At 42.2% G+C, this 25,607-nt stretch overlaps 1 protein-coding gene and 1 long non-coding RNA gene across 3 annotated transcripts in view; one reads left to right on the plus strand and one right to left on the minus strand.

The window, feature by feature from the left end:
• LOC139756429 (uncharacterized) overlaps positions 1-25,187 on the minus strand; it is a 47,615-nt gene extending 22,428 nt beyond the window's left edge. Inside the window, exon 1 of the long non-coding RNA XR_011714337.1 lies at positions 14,959-25,187. This is a non-coding gene — a long non-coding RNA (uncharacterized lncRNA). The remainder of the gene's footprint in view (positions 1-14,958) is intronic.
• LOC139756428 (uncharacterized) overlaps positions 1-25,607 on the plus strand; it is a 100,610-nt gene that overhangs the window by 47,986 nt on the left and 27,017 nt on the right. The window lies entirely within an intron of this gene.

Genomic DNA, 25,607 nt, shown 5'->3' on the forward strand with positions numbered 1-25,607 from the left:
GCGTGGTTGAGAGAGCAGAAGAGGGTGTTTTGAAATGGTTTGGGCACATGGAGAGAATGAGTGAGGAAAGATTGACCAAGAGGATATATGTGTCGGAGGTGGAGGGAACGAGGAGAAGTGGGAGACCAAATTGGAGGTGGAAAGATGGAGTGAAAAAGAATTTGTGTGATCGGGGCCTGAACATGCAGGAGGGTGAAAGGAGGGCAAGGAATAGAGTGAATTGGATCGATGTGGTATACCGGGGTAGACGTGCTGTCAGTGGATTGAATCAGGGCATGTGAAGCGTCTGGAGTAAACCATGGAAAGCTGTGTAGGTATGTATATTTGCGTGTGTGGACGTATGTATATACATGTGTATGGGGGTGGGTTGGGCCATTTCTTTCGTCTGTTTCCTTGCACTACCTCGCAAACGCGGGAGACAGCGACAAAGCAAAAAAAAAAAAAAAAATATATATATATATATAAAAATTTCTTTTCCTTTTGAACTATTCGCCATTTCCTGCGATAGCAAGGTAGCGTTAAGAACAGAGGACTGGGCCTCTGAGGGAATATCCTCACCTGGTCCCCTTCTCTGTTCCTTCTTTTGGAAAATTAAAAAACAAAAACAAGAGGGGAGGATTTCCAGCCCCCTGCTCCCTCCCCTTTTAGTCGCTTTCTACGACACGCAGGGAGTACGTGGGAAGTATTCTTTCTCCTCTATCCCCTATCCTCCCCTCTCTCTTTTTTTTTTTAATTTTCCAAAAGAAGGGACAGAGAAGGGGGCCAGGTGAGGATATTCCCTCAAAGGCCCTCTGTTCTTAACGCTACCTCGCTAACACAGGAAATGGCGAATACTCTGAAAGAAAAGAAAGATATATATATATATATATATATATATATATATATATATATATATATATATATATATATACTTTTTACTTCCTGTGAGTCTCTGGCAGAGGTTCTTGTTGCCTGCTTTAAGGTTTCAGTCCTCTATAGAGGGAGCCAGCCGGAGGGACTGAAGACGATCAAGACAACAGACAGTCACTTGTTTCTTGCTTCCCCCCTCTCCCGCAGGTTCTCCAGGTGTCCCACAACCACTTCGTCAACGCGGACGGTACTCTCAAACCCGAACTCCAGCAGACGTACGACGCCTTACTGTCACTATCGCAGTACATGATCTAAGTCAGCCCGGCCGTCAACCCCATCATCTACGCCTTCATGCACCAGACCTTCAAGCGCGCCTTTCGGGTCACCTTTCCCTGGATCTTCAGACGAGAGACGTATAATATGTGGTAAAGGCAATGAACGGTAACAACGTGCACCCGCTGGGTCAGCAGCTGGACGACAAGAGCAACCAGTGGTTCGGCGCCACCATGAGGACCTCAGGCGAGGACGGTATTGTCGTGGACAGGCTGTGAGGCCGTTGGGAACTTAAAGGACTGGCGGGAGCTGCCTCGTCCTCTTGCCTGATGTGGTGCCTCCAGTTTCTTTGCCATCTGAAGTTTGCATCAGCCTTCGCTCCTGCCTGCAGTAACATGCTTTCCGACATGTTTCATGAGCTCCTCTTCGCCAACGAAACTACCTTGGCCACCAGTGATGCTACTACGTTTGTAAATCAAAAACCATTGCAACACAAACCTCGTCAGGTGGTAGTGTCCCGCAGTGTATCGAGACAGACTTCCCCAGAACTTTTTTAAAGGGGAAGTAAATGTTTATAGTTGTGTTACTGGAGTGATAGTTTTCATACATGGTGCTTTGACAAGAAAATAGTGAAATTGGAAAAAATGTAGCTCAGACATTGAAGCTTATTGATACAGTGGTTAAATTGATGAGAACTACTATTGACTTTTGTGTAAATAAATTAAACATTTCCTTTTTCCATAGCCAGAGGTTGAACCATTATGTGACATTCATTTTTTTCTTTTCATTTCAAGCTAGAAGTTTCAGTTTTCTAAATTGTTTCTTACATTTTTCATATGTATATATATGTATGTGTGTGTGTGTGTATATGTGCATGTGTGTGTGTATGTGTGTGTATGTGTATATATATATATATGTATATTACCCCTGGGGATAGGGGTGAAAGAATACTTCCCACGCATTCCTCGCGTGTCGTAGAAAGCGACTAGAGGGGACGGGAGCGGGGGGCCAGAAATCCTCCCCTCCTTGTATTTTCTTAACTTTCTAAAATGGGAAACAGAAGAAGGAGTCACGCGGGGAGTGCTCATACTCTTCGAAGGCTCAGATTGGGGTGCCTAAATGTGTGTGGATGTAACCAAGATGTGAAAAAAGGAGAGATAGGTAGTATGTTTGAGGAAAGGAACCTGGATGTTTTGGCTCTGAGTGAAACGAAGCTCAAGGGTGAAGGGGAAGAGTGGTTTGGGAATGTCTTGGGAGTAAAGTCAGGGGTTAGTGGGAGGACAAGAGCAAGGGAAGGAGTAGCAATACTCCTGAAACAGGAGTTGTGGGAGTACGTGATAGAATGTAAGAAAGTAAATTCTCGATTAATATGGGTAAAACTGAAAGTTGATGGAGAGAGATGGGTGATTATTGGTGCATATGCACCTGGGCATGAGAAGAAAGATCATGAGAGGCAAGTGTTTTGGGAGCAGCTGAATGAGTGTGTTAGTGGTTTTGATGCACGAGACCGGGTTATAGTGATGGGTGATTTGAATGCAAAGGTGAGTAATGTGGCAGTTGAGGGAATAATTGGTATACATGGGGTGTTCAGTGTTGTAAATGGAAATGGTGAAGAGCTTGTAGATTTATGTGCTGAAAAAGGACTGATGATTGGGAATACCTGGTTTAAAAAGCGAGATATACATAAGTATACTTATGTAAGTAGGAGAGATGGCCAGAGAGCGTTATTGGATTACGTGTTAATTGACAGGCGCGCGAAAGAGAGACTTTTGGATGTTAATGTGCTGAGAGGTGCAACTGGAGGGATGTCTGATCATTATCTTGTGGAGGCTAAGGTGAAGATTTGTAGGGGTTTTCAGAAAAAAAGAGTGATTGTTGGGGTGAAGAGGGTGGTGAGAGTAAGTGAGCTTGGAAAGGAGACTTGTGTGAGGAAGTACCAGGAAAGACAGAGTACAGAATGGAAAAAGGTGAGAACAATGGAAGTAAGGGGAGTGGGGGAGGAATGGGATGTATTTAGGGAATCAGTGATGGATTGCGCAAAAGATGCTTGTGGCATGAGAAGAGTGGGAGGTGGGTTGATTAGAAAGGGTAGTGAGTGGTGGGATGAAGAAGTAAGAGTATTAGTGAAAGAGAAGAGAGAGGCATTTGGACGATTTTTGCAGGGAAAAAATGCAGTTGAGTGGGAGACGTATAAAAGAAAGAGACAGGAGGTCAAGAGAAAGGTGCAAGAGGTGAAAAAAGGGCAAATGAGAGTTGGGGTGAGAGAGTATCATTAAATTTTAGGGAGAATAAAAAGATGTTCTGGAAGGAGGTAAATAAAGTGCGTAAGACAAGGGAGCAAATGGGAACTTCAGTGAAGGGCGCAAATGGGGAGGTGATAACAAGTAGTGGTGATGTGAGAAGGAGATGGAGTGAGTATTTTGAAGGTTTGTTGAATGTGTTTGATGATAGAGTGGCAGATATAGGGTGTTTTGGTCGAGGTGGTCTGCAAAGTGAGAGGGTTAGGGAAAATGATTTGGTAAACAGAGAAGAGGTAGTAAAAGCTTTGCGGAAGATGAAAGCCGGCAAGGCAGCAGGTTTGGATGGTATTGCAGTGGAATTTATTAAAAAAGGGGGTGACTGTATTGTTGACTGGTTGGTAAGGTTATTTAATGTATGTATGACTCACGGTGAGGTGCCTGAGGATTGGCGGAATGCGTGCATAGTGCCATTGCACAAAGGCAAAGGGGATAAGAGTGAGTGCTCAAATTACAGAGGTATAAGTTTGTTGAGTATTCCTGGTAAATTATATGGGAGGGTATTGATTGAGAGGGTGAAAGCATGTACAGAGCATCAGATTGGGGAAGAGCAGTGTGGTTTCAGAAGTGGTAGAGGATGTGTGGATCAGGTGTTTGCTTTGAAGAATGTATGTGAGAAATACTTAGAAAAGCAAATGGATTTGTATGTAGCATTTATGGATCTGGAGAAGGCATATGATAGAGTTGATAGAGATGCTCTGTGGAAGGTATTAAGAATATATGGTGTGGGAGGCAAGTTGTTAGAAGCAGTGAAAAGTTTTTATCGAGGATGTAAGGCATGTGTACGTGTAGGAAGAGAGGAAAGTGATTGGTTCTCAGTGAATGTAGGTTTGCGGCAGGGGTGTGTGATGTCTCCATGGTTGTTTAATTTGTTTATGGATGGGGTTGTTAGGGAAGTAAATGCAAGAGTTTTGGAAAGAGGGGCAAGTATGAAGTCTGTTGGGGATGAGAGAGCTTGGGAAGTGAGTCAGTTGTTGTTCGCTGATGATACAGCGCTGGTGGCTGATTCATGTGAGAAACTGCAGAAGCTGGTGACTGAGTTTGGTACAGTGTGTGAAAGAAGAAAGTTAAGAGTAAATGTGAATAAGAGCAAGGTTATTAGGTACAGTAGGGTTGAGGGTCAAGTCAATTGGGAGGTGAGTTTGAATGGAGAAAAACTGGAGGAAGTGAAGTGTTTTAGATATCTGGGAGTGGATCTGGCAGCGGATGGAACCATGGAAGCGGAAGTGGATCATAGGGTGGGGGAGGGGGCGAAAATTCTGGGAGCCTTGAAGAATGTGTGGAAGTCGAGAACATTATCTCGGAAAGCAAAAATGAGTATGTTTGAAGGAATAGTGGTGCCAACAATGTTGTATGGTTGCGAGGCGTGGGCTATGGATAGAGTTGTGCGCAGGAGGATGGATGTGCTGGAAATGAGATGTTTGAGGACAATGTGTGGTGTGAGGTGGTTTGATCGAGTAAGTAACGTAAGGGTAAGAGAGATGTGTGGAAATAAAAAGAGCGTGGTTGAGAGAGCAGAAGAGGGTGTTTTGAAATGGTTTGGGCACATGGAGAGAATGAGTGAGGAAAGATTGGCCAAGAGGATATATGTGTCGGAGGTGGAGGGAACGAGGAGAAGAGGGAGACCAAATTGGAGGTGGAAAGATGGAGTGAAAAAGATTTTGTGTGATCGGGGCCTGAACATGCAGGAGGGTGAAAGGAGGGCAAGGAATAGAGTGAATTGGAGCGATGTGGTATACCGGGGTTGACGTGCTGTCAGTGGATTGAATCGGGGCATGTGAAGCGTCTGGGGTAAACCATGGAAAGCTGTGTAGGTATGTATATTTTGCGTGTGTGGACGTATGTATATACATGTGTATGGGGGTGGGTTGGGCCATTTCTTTCGTCTGTTTCCTTGCGCTACCTCGCGAACGCGGGAGACAGCGACAAAGCAAAAAAAAAAAAAAGAAAAAAAAAAAAATGTATATATGTGCGTGTATGTATATAAATGTGTATGTGGGTGGGTTGGGTCATTCTTTCATCTGTTTCCTTGCGCTACCTCGCTAACGCGGGAGACAGCGTCAAAGTATAATAATAAAAAAATATATATAAGAGACACGAGATCAAGAGAAAGGTGCAAGAAGTGAAAAAGTGGGCCAACGATAGGTGGGGTAATAGTATCATTAAATTTTAGGGAGAATAAAAAGATGAGTAAGAAGGATATATATATATATATTGTTTTATTTATTTTGCTTTATCGCTGTCTCCCACGTTAGCGAGGTAGCGCAAGGAAACAGACGAAAGAATGGCCCAACCCACCCACATACACATGTGTATAGATACACGTTCACACATGCAAATATACATACCTATACATCTCAACATATACATATATATACACACACAGACATATACATATATACACATGTACATAATTCATACTGTCTGCCTTTATTCATTCCCATCGCCACCCCGCCACACATGAAATAACAACCCCCTCCCCCCTCATGTGTGTGAGGTAGCGCTAGGAAAAGACAACAAAGGCCACATTCGTTCACACTCAGTCTCTAGCTGTCATGTAGTAATGCACCGAAACCACAGCTCCCTTTCCAGATCCAGGCCCCACAAAACCTTCCGTGGTTTACCCCAGACGCTTCACATGCCCTGGTTCAATCCAGTGACAGCACATCGACCCTGGTATACCACATCGTTCTAATTCACTCTATTCCTTGCACGCCTTTCACCCTCCTGCATGTTTAGGCCCCTATCACTCAAAATCTTTTCACTCCATCTTTCCACCTCCAATTGGGTCTCCCACTTCTTGTTCCCTCCACCTCTGACGCATATATCCTCTAGGACAATCTTTCTTCACTCATATTCTCCATGTGACCAAACCATTTCAAAACACCCTCTTCTGCTCTCTCAACCATATTCTTTTTATTACCACACATCTCTCTTACCCTATTATTACTTACTCGATCAAACCACCTCACACCACATATTGTCCTCATACATCTCATTTCCAGCACATCCACCCTCCTCCGCACAACTCTAGCTATAGCCCACGCCTCGCAACCTTATAACAGTCTTGGAACCACTATTCCTTCAAACATACCCATTTTTGCTTTCCGAGATAATGTTCTCAACTTCCGCACATTCTTCAAGGCTCCCACTGTTCCATCCGCTGCAAGATCCACTCCCAGATATCTAAAACACTTCACTTCCTCCAGTTTTTCTCCATTCAAACTTACCTCCCAATTGACTTGACCCTCAACCCTACTGTACCTAATAACCTCGCTCTAATTCACATTTACTCTCAGCTTTCTTCTTTCACACACTATACCAAACTCAGTCACCAGCTTCTGCAGTTTCTCACATGAATTGGCCACCAGCGCCGTATCATCAGCGAACAACAACTGACTCACTTTCCAAGCTCTCTCATCCACAACAGAATGCATATTTGCCCCTCTTTCCAAAACTCTTGCATTCACCTCCCTAACAACCCCATTCATAAAAAATTAAACAACCATAGAGACATCACACACCCCTGCCGCAAACCGACATTCACTGAGAACCAATCACTTTCCTCTTTTCCTACACGTACACATGCCTTACATCCTCGATAGAAGCTTTTCACTGCTTCTAACAACTTGCTTTCCACACCATATATTCTTAATACCTTCCACAGAGCATCTCTATCAACTCTATCATATGCCTTCTCCAGATCCATAAATGCTACATACAAATTCATTTGCTTTTCTAAGTATATCTCACATACATTTTTCAAAGCAAACACCTGATCCACACATGTATAATCCACCAAAACCACAGCTCCCTTTCCACATCCAGGCCCCACAGAACTTTCCATGGTTTACCCCAGACACTTCACATGCCTTGGTTCGATCCACTGACAGCACGTCGACCTGAGCATACCACATCATTCCAATTCACTCTATTCCTTGCACGCCTTTCACCCTCTTGCATGTTCAGGCCTGGATCGCTCAAAATCTTTTTCACTCCATCTTTCCACCTCCAATTTGGTCTCCCACTTCTCCTCGTTCCCTTCACCTCTGACACATATATCCTTTTTGTCAATCTTTCCTCACTCTATCTCTCCAGGTGACCAAACCATTTCAAAACATCCTCTTCTGCTCTCTCAACCACACTCATTTTATTACCGCACATCCCTCTTACCCTTTCATTACTTAATCAAACTACCTCACACCACATATTGTCCTAAAACATCTCATTTCCAACACATCCACCTTCCTCCGCGAAACTCTATCTATAGCCCACACCTCGCAACCATATAACATCGTTAGAACCACTATTCCTTCACACATAACCATTTTTGCTTTCCGAGATAATATTCTCGCCTTCCACACATTTTTCAACACTCTCAGAATTTTCGCCCCCTTCCCCACCCTGTGATTCACTTCCGCTCCAATGGTTCCATCCCCTGCCAAATCCACTCCCAGATATCTAAAGCACTTCACTTCCTCCAGTTTTTCTCCATTCAAACTTACCTCCCAGCTGACTTGTCCCTCAACCCTAATATACCTAATAAACTTGCTCTTATTCACATTTACTCACAGCTTTCTTCTTTCACACACTTTACCAAAATCATTACCCAGCTTCAACAGTTTCTCATCTGAATCAGCCACCAGCGCTGTATCATCAGTGAACAACAACTGACTCACTTCCCAAGCTGTCTCATCCACAACAGACTTCATACTTGCCTCTCTCTCCAAAACTCTTGCATTCACGTCCCTAACAACCCCATCCATAAACAAATTAAACAACCATGGAGACATCACACACCTCTGCCGCAAACCGACAGTCACTGAGAACCAATCACTTTCCCCTCTTCCTACTCGTACAAATGCCTTACATCCTCGATAACAACTTTTCACTGCTTCTAGCAACTTGCCTGCCACACCATATACTCTTAATACCTTCCACAGAGCATCTCTATCAACTCTGTCATATGCCTTCTCTAGATCCATATATGCTACATATAAATCCATTTGTTTTTCGAAGTATTTCTCACATACATTCTTCAAAGCAAACACCTGATCCACACATCCTCTACCACTCCTGAAACCACACTGCTCTTCCCCAGTCTGATGCTCTGTACATGCCTTCACCCTCTCAATCAATACCCTCCCATATTATTTCCTAGGTATACTCAACAAACTTATACCTCTGTAATTTGAGCACTCACCTTTATCCCCTTTGCCTTTGTACAATGGCACTATACATGCATTCTGCCAATCCTCAGGCACCTCACCATGAATGATATACACATTAAATATCCTTACCAACCAGTCAACAACACAGTCACCCCCTTTTTTAATAAATTGCACTGCAATACCATCCAAACCTGCTCCCTTGCCAGCTTTCATCTTCTGCAAAGCTTTTACTACCTCTTCTCTATTTACCAAATCATTCTCCCTAACCCTCTCAATATGCACACCACCTCGACCAAAACACCCTATACCTGCCACTCTATCATCTAACACATTCAACAAACCTTCAAAATACTCACTCAATCTCCTTCTCACATCACCACTAGTTGTTATCACCTCCCCATTAGCCCCTTCACCAATGTTCCCATTTGTTCTCTTGTCTTATGGACTTTATTTACCTCCTTCCAAAACATCTTTTTATTCTCCCTAAAATTTAATGATACTCTCTCACCCCAACTCTCATTTGCCCCTTTTTAACTTCTTGCACCTTTCTCTTGACCTCCTGCCTCTTTCTTTTATACATCTCCCACTCATATGCACTATATCCCTGAAAAAATCGTCCAAATGTCTCTCTCTTATCTTTCACTAATAATCTTACTTCTTCATCCCACCACTCACTACCCTTTCTAATCTGCCAACCTCCCAAGCTTCTCATGCCACAAGCATCTTTTGCGCAAGCCATCACTACTTCCCTAAATACATCCCATTCCTCCCCTACTCCCCTTACATCCTTTGCTCTCACCTTTTTCCATTCTGCACTCAGTCTCTCCTGGTACTTCCTCACACAAGTCTCCTTCCCAAGCTCACTTACTCTCACCACTCTCTTCACCCCAACATTCTCTCTTCTTTTCTGAAAACCTCTACAAATCTTCACCTTCGCCTCCACAAGATAATAATCAGACATACCTCCAGTTGCACCTCTCAGCACATTAACATCCAAAAGTCTCTCTTTCACGCACCTATCAATTAATACGTAATCCAATAACGCTCTCTGGCCATCTCTCCTACTTACATACGTATACTTATGTATATCTCTTTTTAAATCAGGTATTCCAACCACCACTCCTTTTTCAGCACACAAATCTACAAGCTCTTCACCATTTCCATTTACAACGCTGAACACCCCATATATACCAATTATTCCCTCAACTGCCACATTACTTACCTTTGCATTCAAATCATCCATCACTATAACCCGGTCTCGAGCATCAAAACTACTAACACACTCACTCAGCTGCTCCCAAAACACTTGCCTAAAAGGGGAAACAGAAGGAGTCACGAGGGGAGTGCTCATCCTCCTCGAAGGCTCAGATTGGGGTGTCTAAATGCGTGTGGATGTCACCAAGATGAGAAAAAAGGAGAGATAGGTAGTATGTTTAAGGAAAGGAACCTGGATGTCTTGGCTCTGAGTGAAACGAAGCTCAAGGGTAAAGGGGAAGAGTGGTTTGGGAATGTTTTGGGAGTAAAGTCAGGGGTTGGTGAGAGGATAAGAGCAAGGGAAGGAGTAGCACTACTCCTAAAACAGGTGTGGTGGGAGTATGTGATAGAGTGTAAGAAAGTAAACTCTAGATTGATATGGGTAAAACTGAATGTGGATGGAGAGAGATGGGTGATTATTGGTGCATATGCGCCTGAGCATGAGAAGAAAGATCATGAGAGGCAAGCATTTTGGAAGCAGGTGAACTACTCTATAACTGTATATTTTGAGAATGGCAGAATTATGATGAATTCCTGAGCTCTATTCATTCTTGATCTTCTACATCAAGAAAATGGCAACATACCATTCAGGGACACTGCACAACCCATGTTTCTTAATTAAATTTTTGAATGGTCTCTTTACACTTAGTAAAAGTTATTCAGTCTGCTGCTGTATTATTTGGTGCAATGACCTTTATTCTCTGATATTAAGTAAGCAATACATGAAAAGCTATGAAGATCAGAGATATGGGATTACCTATCTATCTATCCATATCTCTGATGCCTGTTCCCATCTGGTGCTCGATCATGACACTTCTTAGCCTTTACAGCCTCAACCTTGACAGGCCACTGGAAGTGGGGAACTCTAGCACAGTGTTTGCAGAGGCTCTTACCTGATGTTCCTACTGACTAAATTACCTAATGCTCCTGCCTAATATTTCTACCTACTACCTATACCTAATGCTTCTGCCTAGATGTTTCTATCTACTACTTCTATCTATTGCACTAACCACTTTGCCTAAAAGTAGGGTTAACAGATAGTGCTCACTGCAGAAAAATCTAGCATTAAGAAAATTAAATTTGGAGAGTTATGTTGTCAGGTGTTATATATGACAAGGAGAAATTGTGCAATTGTGGACAATGATAATAGTGCACATGTGGGTAAGATAGAAAAAAAAGACAGCTACTTGGGTCAAAAAAAGCAACTTGACAACCACTTATGTGCTTGCTCACTAGGCAGCTCTCACTCACACTCCCAATACCCAGGCGGTTGGTATTGGTAATACTTACTAGGATGAATTACCAAAAAAGTATGTGAAACTTACAGAATTCAACAGAACCTACAAAATGCCAGTCTTCCTTATCAGCCAAAATTTATCTTTAATTTCAGCATAATTGTTACAATATTCTACACAGCCATGATTGTGTCAAATCCTAAAATACATGCATACTTGAAATAACACATTGGCTGATGATTATTTCATCCAGCCTCCACACAAGTAACCATACCATGTGGTCCCCAGTAGCACACTACATTGATGTTGACATATTTTACTATGCATCTCGGTTATCTAAGGAAGAATTCTTTTAAAACTCGCTTTTACAATTTTTTCCTAATCTTCACAGCCCTCCCCACTAACTCCTATTTATGCATGTGAAATCAAAAACTGTCAGTAGATATAGTTCTATGCCTTGTCTCTGGTAAAAGACAATGAATAGGATGTCTTGCATGAATGGGATAGAAGTATGTAACAACAAAATCTAACATAACCTGTGGGGATCTTTTTATCTCTTTTCATTGTTTAACCTGCGCATCACCAAATGGACTGGCCTACAGTTTCATGCCACACTTTTAACATACATAATCCACAACCTATCAAAGGACTTTACCATGTTAAAAGTTTTTTTTTTATATTTATTTATTATACTTTGTCGCTGTCTCCCGCGTTTGCGAGGTAGCGCAAGGAAACAGACGAAAGAAATGGCCCAACCCCCCCCCATACACATGTATATACATACGTCCACACACGCAAATATACATACCTACACAGCTTTCCATGGTTTACCCCAGACACTTCACATGCCTTGATTCAATCCACTGACAGCACGTCAACCCCGGTATACCACATCGCTCCAATTCACTCTATTCCTTGCCCTCCTTTCACCCTCCTGCATGTTCAGGCCCCGATCACACAAAATCTTTTTCACTCCATCTTTCCACCTCCAATTTGGTCTCCCTCTTCTCCTCGTTCCCTCCACCTCCGACACATATATCCTCTTGGTCAATCTTTCCTCACTCATTCTCTCCATGTGCCCAAACCACTTCAAAACACCCTCTTCTGCTCTCTCAACCACGCTCTTTTTATTTCCACACATCTCTCTTACCCTTACGTTACTCACTCGATCAAACCACCTCACACCACACATTGTCCTCAAACATCTCATTTCCAGCACATCCATCCTCCTGCGCACAACTCTATCCATAGCCCACGCCTCGCAACCATACAACATTGTTGGAACCACTATTCCTTCAAACATACCCATTTTTGCTTTCCGATATAATGTTCTCGACTTCCACACATTCTTCAAGGCTCCCAGTATTTTCGCCCCCTCCCCCACCCTATGATCCACTTCCGCTTCCATGGTTCCATCCGCTGCCAGATCCACTCCCAGATATCTAAAACACTTCACTTCCTCCAGTTTTTCTCCATTCAAACTCACCTCCCAATTGACTTGACCCTCAACCCTACTGTACCTAATAACCTTGCTCTTATTCACATTTACTCTTAACTTTCTTCTTCCACACACTTTACCAAACTCAGTCACCAGCTTCTGCAGTTTCTCACATGAATCAGCCACCAGCGCTGTATCATCAGCGAACAACAACTGACTCACTTCCCAAGCTCTCTCATCCCCAACAGACTTCATACTTGCCCCTCTTTCCAAAACTCTTGCATTTACCTCCCTAACAACCCCATCCATAAACAAATTAAACAACCATGGAGACATCACACACCCCTGCCGCAAACCTACATTCACTGAGAACCAATCACTTTCCTCTCTTCCTACACGTACACATGCCTTACATCCTCGATAAAAACTTTTCACTGCTTCTAACAACTTTCCTCCCACACCATATATTCTTAATACCTTCCACAGAGCATCTCTATCAACTCTATCATATGCCTTCTCCAGATCCATAAATGCTACATACAAATCCATTTGCTTTTCTAAGTATTTCTCACATACATTCTTCAAAGCAAACACCTGATCCACACATCCTCTACCACTTCTGAAACCACACTGCTCTTCCCCAATCTGATGCTCTGTACATGCCTTCACCCTCTCAATCAATACCCTCCCATATAATTTGCCAGGAATACTCAACAAACTTATACCTCTGTAATTTGAGCACTCACTCTTATCCCCTTTGCCTTTGTACAATGGCACTATGCACGCATTCCGCCAATCCTCAGGCACCTCTCCATGAGTCATACATACATTAAATAACCTTACCAACCAGTCAACAATACAGTCACCCCCTTTTTTAATAAATTCCACTGCAATACCATCCAAACCTGCTGCCTTGCCGGCTTTCATCTTCCGCAAAGCTTTCACTACCTCTTCTCTGTTTACCAAATCATTTTCCCTAACCCTCTCACTTTGCACACCACCTCGACCAAAACACCCTATATCTGCCACTCTATCATCAAACACATTCAACAAACCTTCAAAATACTCACTCCATCTCCTTCTCACATCACCACTACTTGTTATCACCTCCCCATTTGTGCCCTTCACTGAAGTTCCCATTTGCTCCCTTGTCTTACGCACTTTATTTACCTCCTTCCAGAACATCTTTTTATTCTCCCTAAAATTTAATGATACTCTCTCACCCCAACTCTCATTTGCCCTTTTTTTTACCTCCTGCACCTTTCTCTTGACCTCCTGTCTCTTTCTTTTATACATCTCCCACTCAATTGCATTTTTTCCCTGCAAAAATCGTCCAAATGCCTCTCTCTTCTCTTTCACTAATACTCTTACTTCTTCATCCCACCACTCACTACCCTTTCTAATCAACCCACCTCCCACTCTTCTCATGCCACAAGCATCTTTTGCGCTATCCATCAATGATTCCCTAAATACATCCCATTCCTCCCCCACTCCCCTTACTTCCATTGTTCTCACCTTTTTCCATTCTGTACTCAGTCTCTCCTGGTACTTCCTCACACAGGTCTCCTTCTCAAGCTCACTTACTCTCACCACCCTCTTCACCCCAACATTCACTCTTCTTTTCTGAAAACTCTTTTCTGAAAACCCATACAAATCTTCACCTTAGCCTCCACAAGATAATGAGAAGACATCCCTCCAGTTGCACCTCTCAGCACATTAACATCCAAAAGTCTCTCTTTCGCACGCCTGTCAATTAACACGTAATCCAATAACGCTCTCTGGCCATCTCTCCTACTTACATAAGTATACTTATGTATATCTCGCTTTTTAAACCAGGTATTCCCAATCATCAGTCCTTTTTCAGCACATAAATCTACAAGCTCTTCACCATTTCCATTTACAACACTGAACACCCCATGTATACCAATTATTCCCTCAACTAAATGAAGTGCTACCATTGTTTCAACAGGTATATACAACAAATAACCTATACAAAATATTCGTCACAAAATATGAGAATTAATAGAATTATGAATCACATTCCAGCAACTAAACCATGCAGAGGTTCTGCTAAACTTTGCCAGAGGAAGACTTCAAAGTTGTCAGTTCTTATAGTCATCAGGATTTCATCAAAAATCCTACTTTGAATCTTAATCATTTTATGATTCTTTAGATTTGAAAATCAAACTTTTTTCACAACTTTGTATTCTACTATGAATTTCACACTTGAATATTTGTCATGTATGTGGAGAGGGCATAAATTCAGATAAGGTGGAACATACATTACCTTTTAACTTCAAATCTTAACTCCTTTCATTATTGTGCCTAAGTTAGTCTCCTACAAGGACCCTGAAACAGTACTGCAAAAAGTCACCAAAAAATCTGCCTCATCAAAATTGGGATGATTTCACTATATTTGCATAAAACAGAGTGACATTTACCTTGGACTTGGTGATCACCATTCAGAGGCATCTCTTGTATACATGGGGCCAGCAATTAGGCAAATATTCTCACACAGCCAGATAGATGAAATGAGGCAAAAATATTGCTTGGTGATATCATCCGCCAAACTGAAAATACCATGACAAAAGCATAACAACTGATAAGTGAAATCTTATAAAAATTCTAATTTCCCTATATCCAATTCTTAAATTTTTTTTCATAATCTGATAATTATGTATTACAAATTAGTCAAAACCTTAATTTAAAGTATTACAACTGTACAGTATAATGCAATATGAAAAAATTTCATCCATATGTTTAATAGCAATAACTTAAACATTTGTTATGATTCCTAAACAGGAAATATTGCATTAGGTAGGAGCCTCTGCAAACACTGTGCAAGAGTTGCCCTTTGCCTGTGGCCTGTCCAGGACGAGGTACTAACACACACACACACACACACACACACACACACACGCACACCTGCGAGGTATTTATTTATAATACTTAATCATTGTCTCCCACGTTAGCAAGGTAGCACAAGGAAACAGACGAAAGAATGGTCCAACCCACCCACATACACATGTATATACATAAACGCCCACACACGCACATATACATACCTATATATTTCAACATATACATACACAGACATGTATATATATACACATGTACATATTCATATTTGCTGCCTTCATCCGATCCTGTCATCACCCCACCACACATGAAACAGCACACATACAAAGACACACACACACACACACACACACACACATACACACAACACACACACACACACACACACAAAAACACACGTGAGGTAGTGCTAGAAAAAGACAAAAAAGGCCACATTCGTTCACACTCAGTCTGTAGCCGTTATGTGTAATGCACTGAAACCACAGCTCCCTTTCCACATCCAGGCCCCACAAAACTTTCAGTGGTTTGCCCCAGACATTTTACATGCCCTGGTACGATCCACTGACAGCCCGTCAACCCCAGTATACCACAACATTCCAATTCACTCTATTTCTTGCATGCCTTTCACTCTCCTGTATGTTCAGCCCCGAATCACTCAAAATCTTTTTCACCCCATCCTTCCACCTCCAATTTGGTCTCCCGCTTCTCCTCATTCCCTCTACCTCTGACAAATATATCCTCTTTGTCAATCTTTCCTCATTCATTCTCTCCATGTGACCAAACCATTTCAACACACCCTCTTCTGTTCTCTCAACCACTCATTTTATTACCACACACCTCTCTTACCACCTCACGCCACCTCAAACCACCTCACACCACACATTTTCCTCAAACATTTCATTTCCAACACATCAACTCTCCTCAGCACAACTCTATATATAGCCCATGCCTCACAACCACATAACATTGTTGGAACCACTATTCCTTCAAATACACTCAATTTTGCTCTCGAGATAACGTTCTCGCCTTCCACACATTCTTCCATACTCCAAGAACCTTCATCCCCTCCCCCACCCTGTGACTTATTTCCACTTCCATAGTTCCATCCACTGCTAAATTCACTCCCAGATATCTAAAACACTTCACTTCCTCCAGTTTTTCTCCATTCAAACTTACCTCCCAACTGCCCTCAACCCTACTGAACCTAATAACCTTGCTCTTATTCACATTTACTCTCAGCTTTCTTCTTTCACACACTTTACCAAACTCAGTCACCAGCCCCTGCAGTTTCTCATCCTAATCAACCACCAGTGCTGTATTATCAGTGAGCAACAACTGACTCAATTCCCAAGGCCTTTCATCCACAACAGACTGCATACTTGCCCCTATCTCCAAAACTCTTGCATTCACCTCCCTAGTCACCCCATCCATAAACAAAATAAACAACAATGGAGACATCACACACCCCTGCCGCAAACCAACATTCAATGGGAACGAATCACTTTGCTCTCTTCCTACTCATACATATGCCTTACATCCTTGGTAAAAACTTTTCATTGCTTCTAACAACTTACCTCTTACACCATATACTCTTAATACCTTCCAAAGAGCATCTCTTTCAACTCTATCATTTGCCTTCTCCAGATCCTTCAATGCTAAATACAAATTGATCTGTTTTTCTAAATATTTCTCACATACATTCTTCAAAGCAAACACCTGATTCACATATCCCCTACCACTTCTGAAACCACACCACTCTTCCCCAAACTGATACTGTGTACATGCCTTTACCCTATCAATCAATACCCTCCCATATAATTTACCAGGAATACTCAACAAACTTATACCTCTGTAATTTGAACATTCACCTTTATCCCCTTTGCCTTTGTACAATGGCACTATGCATGCATTCCGCCAATCCTCAGGCACTTCATCATGAACTACACATACAGTGAATATCCCTCCCTACCAATCAACAACACAGTCACCCCCTTTTTTGATGAATTCCACTGCAATACCATCCAAACCCACCGCCTTGCTAGCTTTCATCTTCCGCAAAGTTTTCATCACCTCTTCTCCGTTTAACAAACCATTCTCCTTGACATTCTCACTTCACACACCACCTCGACCAAAACACCCTATATCTGCCACTGTATCATCAAACGCATTCAACAAACCTTCAAAATACTCAATCCATCTCCTTCTAACTTCAATACTTGTTATTACTCCCCATTAGCCCCCTTCACCGATGTCCCAATTTGCTCTCATCTTACGCACTTTATTTACCTCCTTCCAACACATCTTTTTATCCTCTCTAAAATTTAATGATACTCTCTCACCCCAACTCTCATTTGCCCTCTTTTTCAACTCTTGCACCTTTCTCTTGACCTGCTGCTGCTTTCTTTTATCCAGTCATTTGCACTACTTCCCTGCAAAAATTGTCCAAACACCTCTCTCTTCTCTTTCACTAACAATCTTACTTCTCCATCCCACCACTCACTACCCTTTCTAATCTGCCCACCTCCAACCTTTCTCATGCCACAAGCATCTTTTGCTCAAGCCATCACTGCTCCCCTAAATACATCCCATTCCTCACCCACTCCCCTTATGTCATTTGCTCTCACCTTTGCCATTCTCCACTCAATCTCTCCTGGTACTTCCTCACACAAGTTTCCTTTCCAAGCTCACCTACTCTCACCACTCTGTTCACCCCAACATTCTCTCTTCTTTTCTGAAAACCTCTACAAATTTTCACCTTTATGCTTCCACAAGCTTGTCTCTTGATGGTGGATTACCCTTACAGCCTCTCCCATATCAATGACGAGACAACAAACAGAGAGACAGTCAGGTACATACAGTAATGGGGCACTCCGATGGGAAGGAGGCCTGGCTGTCAACAGTTCTTGCAGACAGCATTTGCAGGTGGCTTGACACATGTGCTTGCAGTTTGTAAGTGAGTGTCCCAACATTGTGGGGCATCGTTTGGTCCTATGATGAGGAGCTGCTAGATACGAATTAAAGTGAGGTGTTAAGCTTAGTAAGGAGGTCCTATAGGTGACTGAAGGTGGTAGTTAGGGGCATTGGTATGTGAAGTACATTCATACTTGGTTGTGCTGTTGGATGGGAGTGTGGAGCACCCAGCATGGCATCAGAAGATAAGAGGTTGGGGTAATGAGGGATTGTCATACATAGATCTGGTGGAGCTGATCAGCCATGGCAGCAAGGTTGGACAGTAGTGTGGCTGGAGGAATGGTGATCAGCACATCTGGATGTAATCAGGTAACTATTGTAAAAAAGAAAAAAAAAACTGCAGAATACCTGGTAGACAAGGGCCATTGGGAGTTTGCCATAGCCTCTCCATTTGACAGAGGAGCTGAGATGGTGTCCTAAGGCCCATACCAGACCTCACAAGGAACTGATCCCTCTATAGATTTCTGACAGCATCAGTGATCTGCAGGAGGGTGGCTTTTATTGTCTGATATTTGTTGCTCATTAATGGATTCAGGATGGTGGTACGAAAATCCTCTTGGATGTCTGTTGGAAGTGCCAAAGATCACGTGGGCATATGTGTTCATGTCATCAGTGATCTGACTGGCTGTGAAAACTGACTCTGCCTGTGCAAAACAAAGGTTCAGTGCTTCCACGACATAGATAGGAAGTCTGTCCTGCAGCACCATACTAGTTGATGACATTGATAAACAGTGACTTTGCTGGCTAAAGAAGACAAAATCACCTGGGGCTGCAGGAGTGGCCAGCTGGACCTGGCAAACACAAAACGGAAGACATGCAGATGATGCTGGGTGGATGGTGGAAAAAGGATGATGACAGCAGGGGTCAAAGAAAGTTGACAATAGCAATGTAAAGATATGTGAAAGTTCTCTCAGTTAACTCCAGGGGTCACTAGTTCAGTAGGTGTTCTATTTGGATTTACTGGAGTGGTATGACTAAGAGAAGGCACGAAAACACATTAAACAAAAACATCAAGGTGAGGTAATGAAGGGCAATGAGTTACTGGATGTGCAGTACTATGGTGAGGAAGAGGTAAAGTACAGCAGGTTGAGTAATACAAGACAGGCTTGGAAGGAGGCCTATAGTGCTAGTGATGGTAGGCATCAAATGAAGCAGGAGCTCATGGGAGAAGTGCATGCATGTCAAGTCGATATGGAACTCTTGTAGGAGCAGTGGAGGTCCCATCAAGACCTACTGAAGGCTAACATCAGAGATGAGGCACCAAAATGAAACCTGCCATGAAGATGAAAACATCAGTAGTCATGTTGTGACATCTAATGACAGATACATTAAAGGAAAAGCTTGAGTCTAGAGTTACCTCACCAAGACTTCAGGTATCGGAGTGGTACACTTGTCTAGTGGTGATTCAACTGCCTGACTGTTTGCTGCAGTGATATCTGGATATCTAACAGATAGTGAGGTAAGGTCTGTGAGGGGTAGCTATTTCCAAAAGGAATTAGAGACAATGAAGCCAGATGTCACAAGCTTCTGACATTTCTCCCTGCTGATGGACTTGAGGTTAAGTCTGTATGAATGGCTTCTTAAGGAAAGAGTCCAGTCATCCATAATTACAGTGGGAGCTTTTAATACTGCAGATGTGTAGCATGGGCCACCAAAAACATTTTTCAAGAATTGGTAGGCCAGGTGAGGTCGCAGGCTATCCCCTGCTACCCAGTAAATGCATCAACATTAAGATGGTGATTCTGGGGCGACCATGAGAGGGCTACAAATAGACAGGAATTAGAAGCAGCATTGTCACTTATGTACATTCTAGTAACGAACCAAGTTTAACCTAGCCTGGCATAAAACTAAATATATTCACTTATTTACTTATTTATTACACATAATCAGTTTCCCGCATCAGCATGGCAGCGCCAGGAAAAGGACAAAGAATGACCCATCCACTCATATACACATATGCATATATAAACGCCCATACATGCACATATACTTATCAACATATACATACATATACACAGACATATACATATATACACATGTACATATTCATACTTGCCTGCCTTCATCCATTCATGTCACTACCCAGCCTCACAAGAAACAGCATGGCTGCCCCCCCCGACTTCAGCAAGGTAGCACCAAGAAAATGAGAAAAAACCCACAGAAATTGATGACTGAGTTTGGAAAAGTGTGTGAAAGAAGAAAGTTGAGAGTAAATGTGAATAAGAGCAAGGTTATCAGGTTCAGCAGGGAAGAGAGACAAGTAAATTGGGATGTAATTTTGAATGGAGAAAAACTGGAGGAAGTTTAGATGTCGCACAGCTTATGCACCGAAACACCACTGTCCATTTTTTTCAACAGTTCTACTTTAAGTAGGATTGATATGGACTGATGTTTATGTCTGAAACCACAACTGAACCTCTCATATATCTTAGAAGCCATAGCTAGGGTTAAATTTAAGCAAAATAAGCTAAGAATCTCACAAAATTGCAGTATCACCACCAAGTGCAGTGTAAAGAATGTAAATAAGCATGCCGTACACAAAATGCCATCTGTGGCTGCCCAGTAAACTACTCTGGTGGCTGCGGTAATTTCAAGTTCCCTCACGTAATTCTGTCCAGACTAAAGAAGGTGCCTAACCATCATTGCCGGAAATTCAGTGGTGTACCTGTATCAGCATCATATATAGTTTTCAGAGGAAACCCACTGATTTTAATTACATTATCACATACAATGAACACTCCCAAGTACATAAGAGTACATTTCACCCTGGCCACTATATAACATAAAGTTCATCCTGTAATTCAAGTAGATTTAACAGCAGATGTTAAGTAAAATTCCACAATTTTTTCCTTATCAAAAACTTCTCTCTCTGTCAATAACTTAATTTTTGAGAATGACTGAGAAGATATGATGAATTCAAAAGCTCTAGTCACTTTATCAAGAAAATGACAATGTGATGACAATGTACCAGTTCAGGGACACCAGAGAAATTACATGTTTTTGAATTTACATTTCTGAATGGTTTCTTTACACTTAGTACAAGTGAATCAGTCTAAAACTGTGAAAAGATTTAGTCTGGAACTATGTTATCTGGTGCATTAGCCTTTATTCTACGGTAACATATAAGCATTGTTGAGAGGGCTATAAAGATCTGAGAAATTATGGGATTAATTACCATTAAAGTAGATGAAGCCTGCAAAACTCAAAAGAACCAATGAAATACCAGTCTTCCTTATCAGCTAAGATTTATTTTACATTCAGCCTTATTGTTAAAGATATACTTTACACATCCAAGATTTTAGCAATGAGGCAAATCCTAAAAAAAAAAAATACTGAAAATAACATAATAGCTGATGAATATTTCACCTAGCCTCTACATGAGCAGTATTCCCCGTGTGTCGTAAAAGGTGACTAAACAGGGCAGGAGTTGTGGTCTGAAAACACTCCCCTTCTTGTGTTTCAATTTCTAAAAGGGGAAACAGAAGGAGTCAAGCAGGGAGTGCTCATCCTCCTTGAAGGCTTAGATTGGGGTTTCTCAATGTGTTTGGATGTACTCAAGAAGAGAAGAAAGGATAGATAGGTAGTGTGCTTGAGGAAAGAAACCTGGATGTTTTGGATATGAGAGAAATGAAGCTCAAGGGTAAGGGGAAGAATGTTTTGAAAGTCTTGGGGGCAATGTCAGGGGTTGGTGAGAGTGTGTGATACAGTGTAAGAAAGTAAATTCCAGATTGATGTGGGTAAAATTGAAAGTGGATGAAGAGAGATGGGTGAATATTGGTACTTATGCACCTCGTCAAGAGAAGAAAGATCATGAGAGGCAAGTGTTTTGGGAGCAGCTGAGTGAGTGTGTAAACAGCTCTGGTGCACAAGACAGAGCATTAGTGATGGATGATTTAAATGTGAAGGTGAGTAACGAGGCAGTTGGGGTATAACTGGTGTACATGAGGTATTCAGTGTTAAGAAGGGAAATGGGAGAGCTTGTGGATTTGTATGCAGAAAAAAGACTGATGATCGGGAATACCTGGTTCAAAAAGAGAGATATACATAAGTATACGTATATGAGTAGGAGGAATGGTCAAAGGGAATTATAGGATTACATGTTAATTGATAGGCATGTAAAAGAGACACTTTTGTATGTTAATGTGTGGAGAGGGGCAGCTGGAGGGATGTCTGAACACTATCTTGTGGGGACGAAGGTGAAGGTTTGCAGAGGTTTTCAAAAAAGAAGAGAGAATGTTGGGGAGAAGTGAGTGGTATGAATAAGTGAACTTGGAAAGGAGACTCATGTGAGGAAGTACCAAGAGAGATTGAGTGTAGAATGGCAAAAGGTAAGAGCAAATGACATGAGGGGAGTAGGAGAGGAATGGGATGTATTTAAAGAAGTAGTGATGTCATGTGCAAAAGATGCATGTGGCATGAGAAAGGTGGGAGGTGGGCAGATTAGAAAGGGTAGTGAGTGGTGGGATGAAGTACACTTGTTAATGAAAGAGAAAAGAGAGGCATTTGGAGGCTACTTACAAGGAAGGAGTGCAAATGACTGGGAGATGTATAAAAGAAATTATCAAGAGGTCAAGAGGAAGAAGCAAGGGTTGAAAAAGAGGGCAAATGAGAGTTGGAGTGAGAAAGTATCATTAAACTAAGAAGAAAAAGAGGTTTTGGAAGGAGGCTATTTTGAAGGTTTGCTGAATGTGTTTGATGACAGTGTGGGAGATGTAGGGTGTCTTGGTCAGGGTGGTGTGCGAAGTGAGAGGGTCAGGGAGAATGCTTTGGTTGAGAAAGAAGACCTAGTGAAAGCTTGGCAGAAGATGAAATCCGGCAAGGCGGTGGGTTTGGATGGTATTGCAGTGGAATCTATTAAGAAAGGGGGTGACTGTCTTGTTGATTAGTTGGTAAGGATATTCAATGTATGTATGGATCATGGTGAAGTGCCTGAGGATTGGTGGAACGCATGCATAGTGCCATGTCCAAAATCAAAGAGGATAAAGGTGACAGTTCAAACTTAAGAAACATAAGTTTGTTAAGTACTCCTGGGATATTGTATAGGAGGGTACTGATTGAGAGGGTAAAGGCATGTACAGAGCATCAGATACGGGAAGAGCAGTGTGGTTTCAGAAGTGGTAGAGGATGTGTGGAGCAGGTGTTTGTTTTGAAGAATGTGTGTAAGAAATACTTAGAAAAACAGACTAATTTGTATGTAGCATTTATGGATCTGGAGAAGGCATATGATAGAGTTGATAGAGATGCTTTGTGGAAGGTCTTAACAGTATATGGCATAGGAGGTAAGCTGCTAGAAGCAGTAAAAAGTTTTTACCAAGGATGTAAGGCATGTGTACAAGTAGGAAAAGAGGGGAATGATTGGTTCCCAGCGAAGGTCGGTCTGTGGCAAGGGTGTGTGATGCCCCCATGGTTGTTTAATTTGTTTATGGATGGGGTGGTTCGGGAGGTAAATGCAGGTTGTGTGATGTCACTATAGTTGTTCAATTTGTTTATGGATGGGGAGGTTAAGGAGGTAAGTGCTAAATTTTGGAGAGGTGCGGGTATGCAGTCTGTTGGGAATGAGAGGGCCTGGGAAGTGAGTCAGTTGTTCGCTGATGATACAGCCCTGGTGGCTGATTCAAATAAGAAACTGGAGAAGTTGGTGACTGAGTTTGAGAAAGGTGTGTGAAGGGAAAAAGTTGAGAGTAAATGTGAATATGAGCAAGGTTAAGTTCAGTAGGGTTGAGGGACAAGTAAATTGGTATGTAAGTTTGAATGGAGAAAAATTGGAGGAACTGAAGTGTTTTAGATATCTGGGAGTGGACTTAGCAGCGAATGGAACCATGTAAGCGGAAGTGAGTCACAGGGTGGAAGAGGGGGAGATGGTTCCGGGAGATGTGTGGAATGAGAGAAAGTTATTTCAGAAAGCAAAAATGGGTATGTTTGAAGGAATAGTATTTCCAACAACATTATGTGGTTGTGAGGCATGGGCTATAGATAGGGTTGTACAAAAGAGGGTGGATGTTTTCGAAATGAAATGTTTTAGGACAATATGTGGTATCAGATGGTTTGATCGAGTAAGTAATGAAGGGTAAGAGAGATGTGTGGAAATATAAAGAGTGTAGTTGAGGGTCTGTCGAAATGGTTTGGATATATGGAAAGAATGAAAGAGAAAAGATTAACAAAGAGGATATATGTGTCAGAAGTGAAGGGAAGAGGCAGAAGCAGGAGACCAAACTGGAGGTGGAAGGATGGAGTCAAAAAGATTTTGAGCAATCAGGCCTGAATGTACAAGAGGGTGAGAGGCATACAAGGGATAGAGATTGGAATGATGTGGTACACTGGGATCAACATTTTGTCAGTGGACTGAACCAGAGCATGTGAAATGTCTGGGGTAAACCATGGAGAGGTCTGTGGGGCCTGACTGTGGATAGGGAGCAGTGGTTTTGGTGAATTACACATGACAGATATAGACAGTGTGAACAAATGTGGCCTTTTTGTCAGTTTTCCTTGGGCTACCTCGCTGAAGAAAGAGGTAATGATGCTGTTTCCTATGGGATGGGGTAGCGCTAGGAATGGATGAAGGCAAGCAAGTATGAATATGTACATGTGTAAATTTGTATGTCATTGTATGTGTATAAGTTGATATGTATATGTATGTATATGTGCATGTATGGCAGTTCATGTGTGTGTGTGTGTGTGTTTGAGGACAATATGTGGTGTGAGGTGGTTTGATCGAGTAAGTAATGTAAGGGTAAGAGAGATGCGTGGAAATAAAAAGAGTGTGGTTGAGAGAGCAGAAGAGGGTGTTTTGAAATGGTTTGGTCACATGGAGAGAATGAGTGAGGAAAGATCAACCAAGAGGATATATGTGTCAGAGGTGGAGGGAACGAGAGAAGTGGGAGACCAAATTGGAGGTGGAAAGATGGAGTGAAAAAGATTTTGAGTGATTGAGGCCTAAACATGCAGGAGGGTGAAAGGCGTGCAAGGAATAGAGTGAATTGGAACGATGTGGTATACTGGGGTCAACGTGCTGTCAATGGATTGAGCCAGGGCATGTGAAGTGTCTGGGGTAAACCATGGAAAGTTCTGTGGGGCCTGGATGTGGAAAGGGAGCTGTGGTTTCGGTGCATTATTATATGACAGCTAGAGACTGAGTGTGAACGAATGGGGCCTTTGTTGTCTTTTCCTAGCGCTACCTCGCACACATGAGGGGGGAGGGGGTTGTTATTCCATGTGTGGTGAGGTGGCGATGGGAATAAATAAAGGCAGAAAGTATGAATTA

This window comes from Panulirus ornatus, chromosome 21, assembly GCF_036320965.1.
Source record: "Panulirus ornatus isolate Po-2019 chromosome 21, ASM3632096v1, whole genome shotgun sequence".
Taxonomy (NCBI): Eukaryota; Metazoa; Arthropoda; class Malacostraca; order Decapoda; family Palinuridae; genus Panulirus; species Panulirus ornatus.